Source organism: Triturus cristatus, chromosome 9, assembly GCF_964204655.1.
Source record: "Triturus cristatus chromosome 9, aTriCri1.1, whole genome shotgun sequence".
Lineage (NCBI taxonomy): Eukaryota > Metazoa > Chordata > Amphibia > Caudata > Salamandridae > Triturus > Triturus cristatus.
Window position 1 is genome coordinate 460,585,894 of NC_140592.1, and position 20,115 is coordinate 460,606,008.

A 20,115-nucleotide genomic window follows, 5' to 3' on the forward strand; every position below is an offset into this window, starting at 1 on the left:
CGTGGTGCTTCTACCAAAAAATGGAACGCAAGGGAGGCGGGAGAAGAGACGCATCTACTATCCTGGCGAACATACTGGGAGTCAAAGTCCCGCTTAATATACAGGCCTAATTTTGACCAACTTTGATGCTTCAAGTGGGAAATAGGGGCCGCTTTTCACAATGTTTGTAGGCAATTATGATAACATTTTATGACCTTTTATGATCTCTGGCAGCCACTGACTATTAGTTTGTAGGCGTACTCTCTCCCCCCTTTTTTAGCTTTGAGTGGGCCAATGTTACCCCACTCATAACACACACGTCCGTGCACTAATCTCACACCCCTCATACACCTGGTCATGAAGAAACGCCAAGGATCTTTCAGACCGTTTCAGGCGTGAAACATGTTGACCTTAGCATAGTTACCTGGGCACATTGCGCCCACGCTGGTAACCCCTAACCTACGGGTTTTTTACTCTGCCAAGGGTACCTCTTCATTACATTTTCCTTTCTGGCAACCCTTAGGCATTTTTAATACGCACTGCACGCACGCACTATCCCTCACACCTAATCTGTTACCCACACACCCACATGCACCCATCAGCAGTTCTCTAAAAAGATCTCCGCCAAAGAGACCCTTCGGAGGACCCGTAGGGCATTGCACCGCCGGCCCGACGAGGAGCAACCGCCCGATGATGAAGCATGACATCCCTTGGGATGTGTGAGGGCAACAAGAGACACTTTGCGTCTCTCCCCACTCTATGACCTGACACCCCTCTTCCTCCCCTTTATATTTTTTTCAAGTCCTCTCATTCTTGAGTGCTGCGTGTTGACTCTTTGCATACACCGACCCTGGAACAGTGCCCCTTGTTTGATTTACTTAACATTTTATGACCATCAGGCTCCTCAGAACCATTTTTGGGCCAGGTACCAATCCGTCTGCTGCGCAAGAGAGATTTTTGACCTGTCGGTCGGTTGTATGAGCTGTAGATAATACAGACTGTGTTAATTATCAAGCTAGTCCGCTGTTTGCTTTTATGAGCAATGTGCCCCTGAGCGGTTCTTCTTCCACCAAGAGGTGCCTATAGTGGAGTAGTGTTTGAGAATGCAGGGATGCCATGGGCCAGAATCCTTGAAGGATCACAGCAGTTGCTCTTGCTCTGTTCGAAACCGGCATTATTCAGGAGATGAGTGGGGTGAGCGCTTGTTAGATAACCAACCGAATCACACAATAGAAAGGGGACATTTGTAGTGGGTTTTTGTAGGGTCCACAGTATGGGCGCAGTATGAAGCACCTAGACATTTTAGGTGGGAGGCACCTAGCTGGGTCCCTATGGATAGGGGGTAGCCTTACTGGATTGGCTAAGGTTTGCTCCTGACCTTGTGCCTCTTTAGCAGTGCTGTTGGGTGGGCCTGCACCTTCTCAAAAAAAATGATACTGGCAGTGCCTTGCCGCGTTGATACTCCCTGCCTCTTGGGTCTATTATGAGATGAGGCCCGGCCACTGCCGAGCCGCTATGTGCCTCCATACACAACCAAGCCCACAAAAAGTCATTAATTCCTTGCGAAGGACTGGGAAATGAGCTTGTTTAGAAGCATAGTCTGTGGGACTGTGATGAAACTGGTATTCAGCTGGCTCAGAATCCTTGGGTGCAGGCAGCAATTAATGTCGGTAGGTGGAGTATAATTTTTACCTGGATATGGTAGGCGAGAGGGATTATGGCGAGGCATTCGCCATCCTAGTCTTTAGCAAGGACCGGGCAGCGGGATTAAAAAAGTTGCATGATGCAGCAAGGGGGGCATTATTCGCCGAGGTTGTGCACTTTGGCATAGAGCAGCATAGCCAACATTTAAGTCCGGGCGTCAGCCAAGGTGCAATACTCCCCATTGGTTGCTATGTGAACACATAATTCCAGCTCTATTGGGGTACCCCGGGCGCATATTAGATGTGTGGCCCAGCTAGGCCATGGAATGTCGAACTGAATTAGACATCTAGGCCCCCCCAGGGGAAAGGCATGGTTGTTGTCGAAATGGAGTAATTACGGGCGTCCAGGAATTAAACTTTTCAGCAATAGTAGGTGCAGGCCAGGCCTGGGCGAAGCCTAATGCACCACTATACTAGGGCCCACCCTAATTTGCTTTGTGGACTACCACTTTGGCGTCAGGGATGGCAGGCCGGTTGGTGGTGCAGGGGTCTGGACAACTGGGGTTTGGACTGCTGCAAGGAATGGGCGAGACTATGGGTGTTGATAAGTGCTGGCCGCTAACTACTTCTCTCTTTCTATTCGCGTTGGATACAGGTGCAAAGTGCATAAGTTTGATTACAGCAGCTTGATACCTCGTCGCCTTCTGTGGACGCTGAAGGGGTTCCAGTGGGAAGTGCTGGTGTGGGCCCAGCGTACATGAGGCATCGCAAAAAATGTTGTTTGTTTTACAGGTGGTAAGCAGCCGGACGGAGAAAGCAGGAGGCTGATTGACCGGTTTAACTGTCAAAGGGGGTCTGCGCTTGGCTTAGTTGAGAACTGCATGGGGCGGACTCTTGCACCAGGAGTGGTACGCGCTTGCGGAGAAGTATAGTACAGACTGCCAGCAACGTGCTAATAGAGTTTTAACAGACAGACTTCAGTGCATCCTGTTGTCCGAGGTGGGCTGCCAGTTAGGGAGGTTTCCCTTAAGGCATGGTAGCAGGGTCAAACATTTTACTCTGGATGCTACAAGCAATATGAGCGGCTTCACGTGCTTTGAGGGAGTGCTAGGCAGTTGCTTTGAACTATTGGCAGCTAGCGTTTTCTCCACGTCCTGTGCCTCAGAAAGGAGGGCAGCAGCTGGTGGGAGGTAGAGGCATAAATGAATCACTAGTTGATATGGTATATATTTTCATGTTGCTGATGGTAGCCTGTTCTTGGTTTTGTTGCAGTTTACATGTCCTGTTCCGCATGGAAGCGTATGGAAGCGCACTCACCAATATGATCCTACCACGGCCCGGTTTCTACATCCTGTCCCGCAGGGGGGGGGGGGGGGGGGGAGCGTGCATTGTTTGTCGTCCGTCAGTATCTGTTGGGGGCCAGGGGCTCGCCGGGGGAGCACAGAAAAAATGACGTATGGGTTATTGGCCATTCATATGTTAAAAGGTTACAACAATTTTTCTTACAGGCAATTTATGAGTCGGAGCACGGCAGCCGGGTTTTAGAAAATTCTTTCCACGGGCAATGTGGGCTGAGCTTGGACCGACTCAGGGATATGTTGATATGCTGCTGGACCAAAAGCAAGTACCTCCTGCAGCGCTTATCTTACACCTAGGAGGTAATGACCTGGTGCACCTGAGTAGGAAAGGTAGTTGAGACCCGGATCACAGAAGTAAGGTGGCTGGCAAAAGATGCACTGAGGCACTACTGGTATGGTCACACATGATTTCAAGATCTCAGTGGAGAGGCGGCCAATCAGTGTGGGCTCTGAACCAGCGAAAAGGCTTAATAATCGGATTGATACATTATTCAGAACCCCGGAACAGCATACAATAGTGCATGGGGCATCCAGGGGGAGCCGTTTTTCTTACAGGATGGCGTGCACCTCTCTAAACAGGGTAATGAGTCTTCAGGAAAAATCTACTGGCAGGCATGCTGGTGGAGGCAAGAAACAGAGCATGACCTTCTTTGGGGCAGAGGGGGGAGGCCAGATAGTCGAGCAACTATACTGGCATGTGGCGGTAAGGTCATGATTGGTGAGCATAGTTTACGGTCCTTAGCAGGCATCACCATTGTCAAATGGGGACTCCCGAGGGGGGGGGGGGGGACAGATGGTCTCTCATGGAAGTCCAGGGGCAGTTACAGCCAGTAGGCTGGAAGGGTAGGGGGCGAAGAGAAGTTACGCTTCCAGTAGGCTTGTTGGCCACCCCGCACGCGCCGAAGGGCCCAAGTAAGCTGGGCATAACTGCAGTGGCCCCTTATGGAGATATTGTTGAGGGCGTAGGGGGTGCCCGGGGGTGATGTAACCTTCCGGTGAACTGGGCGCCCTGCGCAAGGTCACTATGGTAGGAGTTTGGGACCTAGCTTGATCTGAATCTGGGGCCAGTCATTCACCTTGCAGTAGGCTCAAACAGGGATACGCAGAAAGATAATATTGTTGACCACTTCGCTTATGATAAGTATGGCTATGTATTAGAGACATTTTAAGGTTAGCCAAATGACATACTGTACCTATCCATGCAATGCACAGGACTTTCTGCGTACGGTGTACATGATGAAAATAATATTAATGTCGGATTATGGTTATGTAATAAATACGGCCGGAGTTTACGACCCTTAATCCAAGCAGGTGTGTTGTTTAAGTTCTTTGCCTTGGGGGGGGGGGGGGATAGAGGGGGGGGGGAGGAAAGAGGGACGGTAAGCCGTGCTGGAGCTGGGAAGGGCCCCCACCCCACAGGTTTGGATGTATGATAAAGGAGGAGGGGGACTCGGCAGTACTTGACCATATTGTCGCACTTGTAGCAGTGTAATTATTAATAGTTGCGTAAGTGCAGTGGCAATGTGTGGTGCCAACTGCGGTGGCCTACTGACGAAGGCCTGGTACTTATCTTTTTTTTTTCTAACCCAAACTAAGCTCTGGGTAAAGGACACTGATCGAGAAGAGCCAGGCGTGGTGGAGGACAGTGTTCAAAAAGAATATGGTTTGTAAGAGGACACGGTCCAGCTAAAGACGGCTGCAGAAGGGGACAGTGTTTAAGGAGAGATGGGGGGACAGAGAAGGCCACTGTCCGGGGAAATGCAGGTGCTGATGGGGCAACGCCCATGAGGAGAAGTACAAAAGACAACCGTGTTCACAAAGGGGGTGCTGAATGGGCAGTGTCCAGTAAGAAAAAGCAGTTTGGTGGTATTAAAACATATAGTTGAGCCCTTGTTGAAACCAGACAAATATTTGTATATTTTGTTTCTGAAGCACTAAAAAAGAGGCTTGGCAAGACTTCTACTAATCTCATAACCGCACACGATAGGCCTTATCTTATCACAAGCAAACACAGCAAGTGCTGATTTCAAGGCCAAATCACTGCGAGGTAGAATGGAGGCCTTGAGAACTGGCGGCAGCCAACCACGAGCAAAACAAACCGAACAGAATAACCTTTATACCCTTCTATATAGCGCCCAAACCACCGTTTTTTGCAATTTATACGAACTGTAAACAACAGGCATGGTTACCCTATTTAATACAAAGCGTATTATCGACCTTGGAAAGATGAAAGGCTCATTATGTCCCCGATTACACACTCGCTGCCGCCTACAAGAAGAAAAAACGCCACAATAAATGCACTCCAACCGAAGAGCATCTTACACATTTACACACGCTTTACCCACCTTAGGAGGGGATTCAACAACATTTATACAACGACACAGAACTGGTGGAACAGAATTTATGATGATGTTTAATAAAGAGAGACTCGGAAGAGGACAAAGGAGTCATTTCACAGCTCTAAAAATATAAGATAAAACTTCATTTGAAAGTGGACAACTAAACATATAATTCTGCATCTCCACACACGAAAAAAATCATACACTTTCTAAATTTTTCCACTTTTGGCCATTACACTAGCCGAAATTTTAGACCATATTTTCAGAATCAGAACAGGCGATTAAACTGTTGATTTTGTTTGTAGATGTAGTTCTTTTCTTCACACTAGAAGGACCTTGAAAGGCCCAGGCTGAAAGGCCAGTAGGCAGGAAACAGGGCGTGGCCTTACCTGGAAATACTGGGATTTCCCATAATTAATAACAGCTTGCAGTGCTTGCCTCTCCACAGAAATTGCACTGCAGGGGGCAGCTTCAGGAGGCCTAAGGGTAGAAAGGAGAGACCCAGGAGCAGTTTGACTAAGCACATGGTGTAGGATCGGTGCAAATATTTTAGGCACTCCAAGCAAAATTACATTTTGCCTCTGTAGCACTTCCCATATAGTAATACCAGCCACCATTTTTAGGGAATTTGCCCTAAAGAGCCTGGTGATGGGTGGCGCCTAATAACCAGGGCCACTGGAATCATGAATTTGCAGCGTTTCCCTCATAATCCATCATCTGCTGCATAATCTGCACATTTTAACAAAAAAATGTTTCGAGCTCATACCGTTCAAAAGTTACTAAAAACGCAGCAACACATGTTGCAGCGCGGTGGAAGGCCCTTTGCAAAGGTTGACTGGCCATCTTTAAGTTACTTATGGGTATATTTGGGTGTTAAACTGGTACTAATGATGTTGAACCTATGCCCAGACCGTGTTAACAAACGTTGAAAATACAAAATAACAAAGTAATGCCATCATAAAATGTGCAAAATTAGGCCGCATAATTGTGCCTTTTCGTGCGGCATAAATGAGTCAACCCTGAAGCATAATTTGGCCCTCCCGTGCCGCATAATTCCAGTGGCCCTGTTTTCACCAATTAGAAAGCACTGAATAAATTCCTTAATCCCAAACTGCTACTTCAATTATGACTCTGCTAAGTTAGTTAAATAAAAAATAATAATAATTAAAATTGTTTTCGCTTTGATGTTTGATCGCGATCACTTTCACTTTTGCGGCCGCACGAGCGCTTAGCATTGCCAATAGGTCTCGCTTTTGGGACCGTATAAGTGTTTGGTTATACAACTGTTGCATGGCTAAACACTTATAAGGTCCCAAAGGTGAGACCTATTGGCTATGCCAATGCTTGTTAAGTCTGCCACCTGTCAAGTCCTATTGATTTTACTAAAATCTTAATTTAGTCACTTATAGGATCCTGCAGCCAGCCCTCTTCATCCACTGGCCGGTTACTGAGCCGTTCAAATGTTCTATCCATCCGCTACAGCATACATGGGGAAATGGGTGAGCCCATTTGGGAAACAGCCATTACGACGCGGCCATAACCACGCATGACCATTACTATGCATCCTTTACAATGAACATGCCTATACCACGCATGACCGTTACCACAAATCATTTACCACGAATATGCCTTTACCATGCATGCCTTTACTACGGAATCGGGCATGCGTTGTAAAGTCATGTTCGTTGTAAAGGACGCACGGTTATGACCGCGTTGTAGCGACTTATCAAGACTGACATGTGTAAATGTAACTCTGTGGTGCACGGGAAGCACCAGAAACCACATCTCCCCCCCACCGTCCTACAGAGGTGGATGCCCTGCCCTCGCCCCAAGGGCCAGAATCCCATCCACCCATGGGCTGGTGCATCACAGCAGCTCAGGTGGAAATATACTGTATGCTGCCGGGCTCTGCTTGGTGCCACAGAATCGGGCTGGCCAGACACTGGGAAGGATGCCTCACCTGTTGGATTGGGCCTGGCTCTCCGTGGTGCACACCGACACCCTCTGGCCTCCAATTTAGCTGGCTCCAGGCTGTTTCGCGGTTCTCCCTGCCCCTTGTGGCCTATCACGAACGAGATGGAAAAACCATGACAAAGGGAGAAAGCAGGAAAGGATGAGATAAAGGGGCAGCGAGTGTCGCGTGGTTGGAAAAAAGAGTTGCGAGGTAGAATCAAGACTACGCAGTCTTGGTATTCGGTACCCCAACCTTTGATAGTGCCGGCCGCTGGCTTACTCCGGCACTTATTCCTTTATACATTAAATACTGATTCATATTCATCCACAGAAATCATTTTTGTGCATGCAAGTTCAACTTTTATGCCTAAATAATTTGTTTTATGCTTCTAAAGCTACCACGGCCACTCAGAATTCATGGTTTTAGGCTACTTTAGATTGACTCACATGTCTTTTTTGTGGGACTAAGTCTGCAAAATGGGCCATTCCTGGATGTCATCCCTTGAATGATCGGAACGCCAAAAAGTACTTATTTGTGTGTATTCTCAGCCCGCTCCCAACCCTGAAATAGAGATTTACTCCTGTAAAGGGCAGGAGTAATAGGTCTGCCAGGGTTGCAATGGGAACGGATCACACAAGATATTGGTGAAGGTGCTAGAGAGCAGATTTCTTCACAGACAAACATTCTCTGTGCAGTAAAAATAAGAACACTAAAAGCTGCAACATGCAATTGTAGTCATGCAAGAGGGTTTTTGTTGTGCAATTGTACACACTGAACAATTACACAAGAGGAAACACATTTGCGTCAGTGGAACGGTTTTCCAGGAGTAGTACTAGAGAGCAGTGACTGTTGCACAGGTTTCCTACAGTTCATTCAAAAATAGCAAGTTCATAAACTGTGCAAATCTAAACTCACAGTTAGGAGCAAACCTACATGTGTAGATTTATTTTTAAAGAACAATTCTGGGGGTGCAAAGTGAGAGCAAAGACAGAGCTGGAAAGTCAAGTCTTTGCTGACACCCGAGAGCAGGGAGGGCTAGGCGGGACTAGATGGGGGATGACATGCTGTGAAGAAACCTGTGTGTCACACAGGCAGTGGAGACCTTTGGAAGGGAAGCCAACCACTGCATCAGCATGGATTAGTCTCAGGCCTTGAACAAGGGCCTAGTCATCTGCCGGTAAACATTGCACAACCTACCTGGGACAGACACCTGGAGTATTACTCAAAAATGTCTAAACCACTAACATCAACAAGGAAACTGAAGCAAAACACACTGCCACTCCCTCTAAGCCACTCAGGTTTGCTGCACACCTGAAGAGCATAGTCAACGTACATGATAAATGTATGTCATGCGTCGTATAAATCGGCGTCCCACCCAAATATCACATGGAATGAAATCCTCTTTATGTTATGATGCAATGTGTAAGTCTGTTCCTATGTCCCGCCTTGACGCTATGTACACTACTCTTAACAGGGCTTCGACAGAGAAACAAATACAAAGAGAAATTAAGAGAGTAGAGTTTTCCCTGTCACGTGAGGGTATCTCACTCAATTCTCAAATACAAAGAGAAATTAAGAGATTAGAGTTTTCCCTGTCACGTGAGGGCATCTCACTCAATTCTCAAATACAAAGAGAAATTAAGAGATTAGAGTTTTCCCTGTCATGTGAGGGCATCTCACTCAATTCTCAAATACAAAGAGAAATTAAGAGATTAGAGTTTTCCCTGTCACGTGAGGGCATCTCACTCAATTCTCAAATACAAAGAGAAATTAAGAGATTAGAGTTTTCCCTGTCATGTGAGGGCAACTGGCTCAATTCTTGCTGCTTTTATGCAGGCTGGGTTTACTTTTTCAATAGCAAATAAGAATCTTTGATCTAAAGAAAAACAACCACATTTCCACTTACGGGTCACAAATGTTCTGACTAGCCAGTAAACACCAAAAGCAAAGCAGAGTCTTGCGTCTTAAACGAATAAACAAGCAATCCTATCAGACACCAACTTTGACATGTTCCACACAGACTGCAACTGGTAATGTCAAAATATAGGCCAGGAAGAAGTGGCAGGAAGGGCACTTTGGAAAGTCAGATTACTAAATAACTTGACATTCCTTTCACAAATGCCTGGGAACAAGTCCTACTCTTGAAACAAGAATAATCCTTTAGATGTGTCTGCATTAAAACCTGAAGGAAATCTAATCACTTTTTTATTGTCCAGGACCCTGTAAACTCTCAAACCCTCTCTCCTTCAAAGTTTATCCCATTCTTGAACCTCATGAAGTCTCCAATCCTCCCATAATAGGTTAATCACCAAGTTATAGAATGTTTGCATAGTATTTTCATAATTAAATGTACATTTTCTTACAAAGTTGTTTACTTCACCCATAAACTAGACCCCTAGCTTTGGCTGTGCATAGACAAATTAAAAATGAAGGATTGTCAGTTGCACGTATCCCAAAGGAACAAGACTGAACTATTCGGTCCAGACATGGAACAGCAGGATTCCTGGGCAGGTGGACCCATGCCCAAAACTGCTTCTTCTAAAATACCAGCTAATTCATTTAACATTTTGGGATGTGGGGATGAATAGCAGAGTGGAAACTGGCCTTATTGGAGCCATAATCCCAGCCCTTAATCTAATCCTAATGGAACCTGGACTAGCAGAGAGTTCAAATTTCCCTACTCTATTCACAAGTAGCTCATCCATACCATTATCTTCCTCGTGCATTCTGGTAATTGCAGTCTTTAATTTATACCAGAACAAACTGAATTACAAACAACAAAAGACAAAGCAAAAACCTGGACTGGATAAGGTAGCTATGTATTGAAACTGTTCTGGAAATTATTATGGACACTTATTTCTACTAGTAAAAAGTGAAAACCAACAACTTTCCTTACTGAAGAAAATACTCCCTCTTCCGCACACCAAAACTGGGTAGAGCCAACCAGATCAAGCCAAATTATGTATAATGCAGAAACACAACTAAGCCAGTCTTAAAAGCATTCCAGTGGCTTCCGATGGAGTCAACAATAGTATTAAAGATGGTCTGTACCACCCACAAGTCATAATGGAACCATTGACCTGGCTGTGTGCCAAATCTGGCTCCCAGGTACACCCCAATAGGAACCTCCGATAGGCCAATTTAAATCTATGGAACATGGAGACCGATCCTTGTGAGACCACAACACAAAAATGCAATTGTGGGAATCCCAGCCTGAGAGAAGAAACAAACCACCATTTCCAGATTTAAAAAAAAAAATCTTGAAAACTGAATATTTGAAGAAACCCATTCTGCTAAATACAGAGTACCAATTAAGGCACTGAAGTAGGAATTGTGGGTGGCTTCAGTAACTCGAATACAGCTGGACACTACCTGCCCTACATTTCACACTTCAGCGGGAGTTGTCAATTTTTTCTTCAATGCTCTGGAGTGGCCATGAAGCCACATTTAGTGCTATATAAAATTATGAAAAGAATACAGTGTTCATGGGTTACTAAACTCAAACCTACCGCCTGCCCGACATCCTGAGCTTTGGTGCCCTGGTAGGTATTTTTAGCCTGGTAGTGGTGTCCTGGGTGCGGTCTGGAGTGAGGAAGCAGGTATGGTGGACAGGGGCTTGGCAGGGAATACCATGTGAAGCTGATCACTGGGTGAAGGGTCACATCATTAAACATTTAAGCAACATCTGATTTTTAGATCCACATTATAAAGACAATGCCGAGTGGCCCCTTGAGCATGAATTGCGCATGTCGGATTTGCCGGCTACATTATTATGGCCAAACAGACATTCGCAATTCAACCTCTCCAACCGGCTGTTAGCTCTTCGGAGCACTGAGGCGGCCTGCTCCAGCCAATCCAGAAACTTCCCTCATGTAGCTTGAGAGCAGTGTCTGAATTGGATAAGGAGCCGTGGGGTATCGTGCTTGGAGGAGTCTGGAGCCGGGGCGGAGGTAAGAGAAAGGATTTTTTTTTTCATTTTTAGATGCATATTTGCATTTTTTCTTTTTATTGTATTGATGTCGTCGTTTTACTTTTATTAATGTCGAACACCATTTTAGTGGGTCACCAACCGCCACGGAGGAGCGATCGCTGCACTGCCACACACATATTTTACGTTAGGACTGTTACTGCTTCACTTTGCCACTGGTCTGTGCGTGATTCCCCCTTACATTTAATTATCTTCACACTACTGAGAGTACTTGGGCCTTGAAAGCCCCCCCCCCCCACACCATTCAACTTTATCTTGCACGCGCTGTGTGATCCCCGCCAATCCCATCACATACTTCACTGGTTCCACCCAATAAGAATGCCACGGTCTTAAGGGGATTCCCGCCCCCATTACACACGCCGCTAGTTTAACGACATGGAAGTACAGAGGCGGGAAGAATTCTCACCTTCACTCGGAACTTCATTGGGAGGGTAATATGGGGGTCCTGCAGTCTGCAAGGAAGCCCTCCCCATGCCTAGTTCTGTTTGCACTATTCAGAACAGTAATGCCTGGCTAGACCCCTGACGCCCCACACCCCTATGTTTCATTGAGTGATCATAAGTGCTGCTGGGACAGGGAAAGATTCACACCTCCGCTCCCCCCCACACACGCTCACACTTCTCTGTATACGCAGCACACCGCCACAACCACCAGATCACAGTACGCTTTAACAGTCTTAGAGATGTAGCGCCTTGAAGACAACAGTTTGCAAGGAGTACTACGAATGCAGTGTCAAACAGAAATGGGGGGAGTGCGAGGAAAGGTTGGGGGACGTCCCTATCCTCAAGTTGAATGTATAAACAATGTGGACGTACCCACAAGTTGAAAAAAGGTAAGAAGTTTCATCATTGGGGTCCCAACCAGGTGGCCGAATGCCGCCCGGTTGTGCTACGACGCCGGATTACAGCGGAGCTGGTGTGGTGTATTGGTGTGATGTGATAAAGTGCAGGTTGAAAATATCTCTGGGAATCCTTGCCAAATGTGTTTTATTCGTGGCGGCCCAGGATATGTTAAAATCCAAGGGCGCAACTAATAGAGTTGTGTGACTCGTAGTTGTCTGCAATAGGTCTACATGTTTCAGCCCAAAAAGACATTGAATAGGGCTTTCGTCAGGACCATGTGCAAAAAGTGAATGATTTTAACATATCCTGGGCCGCCACGAATAAAACACATTTGGCAAGGATTCCCAGAGATATTTTTAACCTGCACTTTATCACATCACACCAATACACCACACCAGCTCCGCTGTAATACGGCGTCGTAGCATAACCAGGCGGCATTCAGCCACCTGGTTGGGATCCCAATGATGAAGCATGACACCAACCAGGTTGGTGTGTGAGGGGTCTTTCCTAAAAACCTAACTGTTTTCTGGCACTGCTTATTACTACAGTGAGTCCAAAACTTCTTACCTTTTTTCAACTTGTGGGTACGTCCCCATTGTTTATACATACTACGAATGCACCCACTCACTCTACCTCGCCTAATCGACTCGATTTTACAGGAAAAGAAAAAAACGAAATGTGTAGTATAATACAGCGCATTGTGCGGAATATTTGAGAATTTAACTATTTTCTAATTTTAACATAAATACTGACAATGCAAACGTTTCACATCGTAAATATCTGCTTAGAACCTGAATTTAGCAGTCAGAATCTGAAATGTGGCCAGTTTTTCTAAAAAGTTCTACAACTGAGTGGCACCACATCTAGTGCTTTTTTTTTTTTTTTTAAAGTAACTGTTGACCGGTTTGCAGATTACAAAAATAACTAAACTGTTCCCAATTTAAATGGTTACAGCAGTTGCTGGATTATGTTGAAAGTGCGGTAAATACATTAGAGACACAGAAGTAAATATTGTCAACGTCAGTAGTTCTAACTTTGTGTCTTGAAAGGGGACAAGGGGTTTGTTAGTTTAAGATAAGGACTGTGTAAAGCAGCAGTCTGTAAATAACACTGTTGATCAGCAGGCTGGGTGAGAGACACAAGTGAATTAGTGCGCCTTGTAATTGCCAATGCCAATATTTGCAATGGTTTCAGAGATAATCAAAGTACATTACAACACACAACCAAAGGCATAACTGGGTTCTACAGTGAGCCACGAAGCTGTCAACCAGCCCCAGGTCACAAGGTGACTTTAATCCAATCCGTGTTCTTAAAACAACCACAGTAAGCATGCTAGGAGTTGTAGTTTCCATCTCAAAAAATGTGGGCCTACAATCCCCAAACCTGCTTAGCTTAGTGCAATAAGGACCGGAAGCCACAACCAGGCCTTGCAACAATTTTCATAATAGTCCCCGAATCCCTCCTGGCCTGCTAGCCTCCTAGAACCACAGATCTAAACTGGATGCAAGCAGTGCCTAATTTGTGCTGGAGTTTTCTGGTGCTCAGGAACGGCATTTATTTTTTAAACCCCAGCACATATTTATGAGAAACCACCACAGTATGGTGCAGTGTGTGTGTATTTTTAAGGAACATTCATTAGTGAAGCATTAAGCTATTTGATACATGCTAAAAAAATATATAAAACTTTAAATTTAAACATGCAGTTTAAAGTGACGTGGGTTGTGCCAGCTGCAGTGGACCAGTAAGTATTACCTTGGGCCCTGGCACTTCACTTTTTACAAATTAAGCACTGGCTGCAAGTCATGACTGGGACTTCCAGCCAGCCAAGGTTTCTCAGTGAATAGTGGGTAAATTAAGTCTACAATCTCCAGCATACTTGGTGCTGGGGGAAAAACCAGTACAGTCTGAGAGGTGCCTGCACGAGGTGGCACTGGCAGGCAGCACTGAAACGGAATCAGTTTAAGTTTTTTATGGATCATATCCACTTGAGGATGCCCAACTTCCCAATGGCATAGAAGTTATACCTTGATACCTTTTTTGTAAGTTCAGAACATGTTGCCAGGACAAGGCTGGCCGTAGCGGGCACCGGGCATTTTCCCGGTGAGTCGTAAGAGTGGGGGCCAGTTTTGGACCGGTGGGGGCCATTTTTTATACAGGGGGCAGTTTTGCACCATTGCTGCAATATCGGCCTCCTGCACCAAAAGCTGCATAAGTGTTTTCCATAACCCCCCCCCCCCCCCAGCCAGTTTGCGTTCCCAGTCCCGCCCTGCATGTTGCCATCTGAGATTAGCATTTTCCATGTTATCATTTAAGGTATGGCGTGAGTATAGACTTTTCATTTTACTAAAACTATATGTATAATATACTTAATTATATGGACTCATCTTCTATTTCAGGTTATTGGGTCATTCATATTTTCCTTCTGCCAAACCAAGAACGGGACAGTGGCTGAGCCCACTGCAGCCATTGGCTAACTTCACAGTGAGTGACCAAATGCTTCCTTTTGACAAGGAATGTATCCACATGCAAAGTAGTTCCCTTCAGTGCCCAGGACTATTCATGACAATGTGTACCTTTAGAGACCCAAAAATAATGTTGTGTTTAGCCACTATTTTTTTTATTTTTAAAGATTTACGAGGGCCTGCAGCTTCCCCAAACATAGTTTTGCAAACCACGAGAAAAGAATCATTAACAATCCAAAAAGGCTGGCAACCAACGCCTTTACCGAGGTTTGCCCAAGTATGGCCTTTTGGCGGACGTGGGTGTCACACAGGACATGGCGTCACTTGACAATTCTATGCAGACAGACAATTGCTGCATGCCAAGGAGTAGCCTATGTCCAGGGCAAGCAGAGGCACACCTCCTGGTCCTATCACCACCATACTAGCACGAGTCACAGTGCTGTTCACGTATCCCCGTCCCCTGACGTCTGACCGTCGTTTTGACGTGACCTTATTGCTGCTTTAGGCGCTTTACAAACGAGAGAGCAGAATATAATCGCATGTTCCATGTGTTTTTATATTAACCATACATATCAGCACACGAGCTCTAGTCTACATTGCAGTGGTTCCTCTATGAAAGTGAAAAAGTGTCAAAGTCAGGGCGGTATATATATATATATATATATATTTTTTTTGAAGTGTGACACCCCACACAGACCTGCCTTGTTTTTAGTCAAAATGACTTAGCATGTCGCGTAGTGCTCACTAGTGCACACGAATATTATTAGTAAAGTTACAAAGTGCCACAATGCAAAGTGCAAGTGGCAAAAAGCCATGGTCTTCGTAAATATGTTGCACACACCTGGAGGCCGCCATTTTCTGGCCTTCTGTGTATGGACAGGGCCTGCGGCGCGAACGCTGACAAACTCGAGAAAATTCCGGCTGGTTTGGTTTTTGCTCCCCCAGCCTTACCACAGGACATTCCATATGGTGCATATATGGCACAATATGATGTGGTCTAGAGCAAAATAGAATTGATCATAGTGGGTCGGTTATGTTTCGCCCCTTTCTAAATATTTTGAAAGTTGGAACCGGTAGGAAGGGAAACGGAGCTTCAAGTGACGTGAAAACACCTGTCTAGGTTCTATGCTAGGTTTGCCGAGGAGCCAAGCAGTGGAAGCCTTGAAAATCGCTGTATCCTAGAATGCACGTGACCCCTTCAAGCTCATCCACTGTCCCACAAACCTCTGCGCTAGAAACAATCAACCCCATTGTGTTTGCAAATTGCTTCAGTACAGCCCATAATGCACGGGAAATGCTGATAGCAGGGGATAGCGTGGCCGTTGCTAGGAAACCCGAATAGAAACCCGAACAGGCCCGGTGAGGTTTGTGTCATCTCAGTAGCTCTTTCTAGGCAATATTCCATCCCCCAAAACTCGAATTAGAACCAATATAGGCTCTTAGTGGCCCACGCGTCCAGGCGCAAGCATTGGTTCTATACAAGAGTCTAGTACGAGCGGCCTACTTTGGAACTGAGGAACCAGGTTCGAGTCTCGGCGTCGGCTCAACATCGTGTGATTCTGGGCAAATCACAATGTACCTGTGCCTAAACCAAATACAAAAATAAATATGCCCTAGGTGCTCACATAAAGCGCATCTTAACTGCACCCCAGATCACTCTGCCAACCAAATTCACCGCAAGTTCACACTTTATAGCAACGACCTCCCTGGCTGTTTTACCGCAAAAGAGAGTTTTGTGTAAACATTCTAACGCAAAAAAAAAAAAAAAACACTCGATTTTAAACATAATTTACAAATAAGTGAAAAATTGTATTTAGCTGCACATTCCCACAAAATTAAGTTGTACAGATTTTCTCGGAATTAATAATAATTATAAAAATACTCAGAAATGCGAAGTTTCTAATGCTAGGCTAATCAGTTGAGTGGTTGTAGGTGAGAGCCGCAGGTTAAGAGTTAAAATCCCAGCAAGGCCAATTTAGTGTTTCATCCTTCAAGGGTGATAAAATGAGCAAATTAAATGGAAACATTTTAACACCTACTTAGAAGAGGCAAAAGGTACGCCCAGTAAGTTGTGCCAGCGATATAGTTCAGCGAGTCAACGCCGCCGCTGACGTCTGCTACACGAAGTTAAAATGTCAGCAATGTCAACGCAGTCTTTCATCTTTCTAAGGTTGGTAAAATAAGTACTATTAAATTAGTTGCAAGGAATACCTGCCATTTACAGAACGTCGAATATCTTGCAAGTTTTTGTTCAGAGTGGGGCGGCATGATGGACAGCTGGCGTTTCAAGACCTCTCTCTCTCTCTCTCTCTCACACACCCCCATCCATCAACAAGCACTTGTATTGTTGCCAACTGACCCCATGTCGTTTATGGCCCGTTGAGACTTTTCAGACGTTTTAGTTAATCTTGCAAACTGGGACTAGCAGTGTTGTACTATAGTGGTAAACTACAAAGCCCCAAATCATAGTGTTCAGAAAGTCAGAACCTGGCTTCACGTGTCGTGCGTGCCATGGGAGGCAGCTGGCGCCAGACTTACGCTTCAAGAGCGCAGGGTTCCACATGTTAGGCGCCAGCGCTTCATTCATTAATGATTAACTTGTGCATTCGGGTACTCGTAGTTTACACGGCCACGTGCAAGCCTACAAGCGCCAGAATACAAAACAGGAAACCAGGAAAGGATAAGCTACTCCTCGCTGACGTGGAACAGCATTAGAATTCTTGACTCAAAACCCAATCTCCGGCGGAGAGGTGTGGTGCAGCGGCCAGGGCAGCTGACTTCGGAGCACAGGGTTCGATCCCCGGCTCCTCTGGCAGCTCAGCTCAGCACCATGTGACTCTGGGCAATAGCTCACTTAATTTCCACGACGGCCCCCAGCGCCTTGGACCCGTAAGGGTGAGTAGTTTGCGCTTTACAAATACGGATATACATTTACAATATGCTGTTCCATACCAAACAAAACCTGACACCCACCCCTCCTCCTTGCTGCAATGGGAGAAGCTATGATTAGGACTTACACTTGGGTCCTAGTTTTGCACTTCATTATTGTCAAGAAAATGAGTCCAGTTGGCTCAACTGAAGTAATGACTACAAGTCCCAGAATGCAGAGGTTTCACGTGAAAACATACACCTGGATACATTGGGGTTCTTCTGCATAGGGCACTTTTCCTGGTTAAGTACTAAACAAAAGAACCGTGTTACCCAAATGAAAGGCACTTTGACGACCATAGAAGGATAAGTGGCAGCGTGGACCCACCTGGATTCGCAAATGTAACCATGTGATCAGACACGGGTCTTGCAGAGGGTGTATATTAGTTTACGGAGCTGTCAGGCCCGTGTGGGCGCTATATAAATCTTCAAAGCACTCAACTTCCATCTTCCACGGCTGTCTAGTGAATATCAGGCTCGGTACTTTAGGTCTCTCTGTGGCCAGTTACTGTTAATCTTGAGTAAGGGTTGACAAAGAAAAGGCAAACATTACTAATACTGCAGGACAAAGAAAAATAAATCAGACTGGAAGAGCTGCTCTCATCTGACGCGGGACAGCACTAGATCCTGCCACTAAACTAAACTTCAAAGCGACATACCCTCTCCCCGCCCCAAGTCGAATATATTTCAATTCCCACGCGCTCCACCTCACCACAAGCTCTTACCTTCTTTGTGCGTCTCCTGCGTCCCTCACAGAGGGATCCGCACTACAAAATCTACCGAAAAAATCAGACACATTTTAAAAGAAAATCTTCCGAAAGTCCTCGAGGTCGCTGTGGGCTCGGCGCGTCTGGGGAGGCGGCTGAGAGGAATGAGACAGGGCTACTTATGGGGCAATTCACACCCAGCCAAGCGCGCGGAGCGGCCCGGCTCTACCCCGCCCCCTCCTCCAATGAGCGCGCCCGCAGATGCCGAGAGGCAGGTCTGCACAGGACCCCCGTGAGTCACGCGCACCACCCCGAGGGCCTCGGAGGAGGAAGGAAGGGGCCGGGGGCTGTCTGGCACTCGGGCGTGGAGGTGCCAAATATCGCGTCCCAAGGCCTTCCAAAGGCAGGTTGTCAGGACGGGGAGTGATGGGAGCTCGGTGGGATAACGCGGCTGCTGCAGATGTTTATGTAGATGCCACCTTAGCTGCAACTGCAAGGGCCAGTCTAGGTATTTACAAGGCAGGCTGGGAAGCAGAGAAACCAGGCGCATTTGCAGGGAACGCGCTGTCTGCGTGGTTGCAGGTTAGTTCAGTGGGATAACGAGACTGCTGCATATGTTTATTTAGATGGCAACTGCATTGAAGTAAAAAATAAAAAAAAACGATGGGACCTCCTGCAGAATGTGAAGAGGAGCCTCCGGGTCTCTCATACCTCACAGGTATTGTCAGCCCCCCTCCTCTGCAGGGACTTGCGTAATGGCCCTGGCCAACGGCCCTCCCAGGTTGCAGCTGCAAGGGCCAGCCTTGGCATTTCAAAGGCAAGTGTTAGGCTGGGGAGCAGGAAAACAAAACAACTTTGGGACAGCGTTGCTCAAGTGATTGATGGCAGGATAGTTCAGGTGGATAACGCACCCCCTGCAGAGATTTGCGGCCAACACCAACACGTACCTCAATGGTGCGATTTTCAACCTTTTCAAGTCGACAAAATATTAACCCATCTACACCCATCAATGAAAGCTCGAAGATATGCCCGAGTGATGCAGATACCCAAGTTAATCTGCAGGTTTGACACCCCCCTCCCCTCTCGAATAAGAAATTCGAATACATTTTTGACATCTGCCCTTACATTGCTTGGCTATGTAATAGTTCAAGAGTAAACACACGCAAAGTAGCGGTGTTAGTATCTTTTCTCAATATCTCCGAAATATTCCTGACCACACACAGATTTTCCGGTTCCTGTGACCCAGAGCCGGATAGGCACGGTTATATTCAGTAAGGTAGCTCAGTGGATTCAGTGTCTGCTTTAGGGGTATATTTTGTGCAGCATGCAAGTAATGCATATTAATCCCCTGGGGACTTCTAGTATTTCATCCTTTTTAGATCGACATTAGCCATTATTAACTACCTGCGGTATATCCAACATATATCTGCTTCTGAACTGCCCAACTTTAGCAATGGTGGAGCTGTTTTTAGCATGCGCCAAGATCAAACACCAGTGCTTAATTTGGAAAAAACACATAAGTGCCAGAGCCCTGGTTAGAAGGCCACTTCCGCTTGCACCTCTCATTGCCCCTGTCAGCACTGCCAATGACAGTACCAACACAACTACTAACCATCACACTGTGTGACAATTCAGACTATTGCAGGCGCCGAACACTAGAAGAATGGCTTAGGCGGCAGGTTTTAGTCCCTTTTAATTTAGAATTAATTCATAAATGAGTACTGTGTATTCTTACCCTGTGCTTTTATGGTCAGGTTTTGACAAGATAAATAATTTTTATACTATTGTGCTTGTTTCAAAACTAGCCAGTCAGCGCCACCATGTGGCAGGCTGTCATAAATGCCGGTGTTGATAATTAAATGAAGTACCGGAAACTACCGGCTCAAATTAAGCATTGTCAAATACCCTCTTTCTG

At 46.0% G+C, this 20,115-nt stretch overlaps 2 protein-coding genes across 12 annotated transcripts in view; both read right to left on the bottom strand.

Annotated features, from left to right (window-relative positions):
• Positions 1 to 20,115, bottom strand: part of LOC146798143 (G protein-coupled receptor 4-like) — a 287,428-nt gene that overhangs the window by 73,846 nt on the left and 193,467 nt on the right. Inside the window, exon 1 of one of the 3 annotated variants that reach the window (XM_085625389.1) lies at positions 18,219 to 18,352. The exons of 1 other annotated variant lie outside the window; for it this stretch is intronic. The gene's annotated coding sequence lies outside the window, so the exon portion shown is untranslated. Of the gene's footprint in view, positions 1 to 17,821; positions 17,959 to 18,218; positions 18,353 to 20,115 lie in introns of those variants that run through there. One more of the 3 variants, XM_085625391.1, reaches the window with a different exon arrangement.
• Positions 1 to 20,115, bottom strand: part of LOC146798144 (G protein-coupled receptor 4-like) — a 238,217-nt gene that overhangs the window by 24,639 nt on the left and 193,463 nt on the right. The window contains exon 1 of one of the 9 annotated variants that reach the window (XM_085625383.1): positions 18,219 to 18,358. The exons of 5 other annotated variants lie outside the window; for them this stretch is intronic. The gene's annotated coding sequence lies outside the window, so the exon portion shown is untranslated. Of the gene's footprint in view, positions 1 to 17,821; positions 17,959 to 18,218; positions 18,359 to 20,115 lie in introns of those variants that run through there. 3 more of the 9 variants (XM_085625387.1, XM_085625384.1, XM_085625385.1) reach the window with 3 other exon arrangements.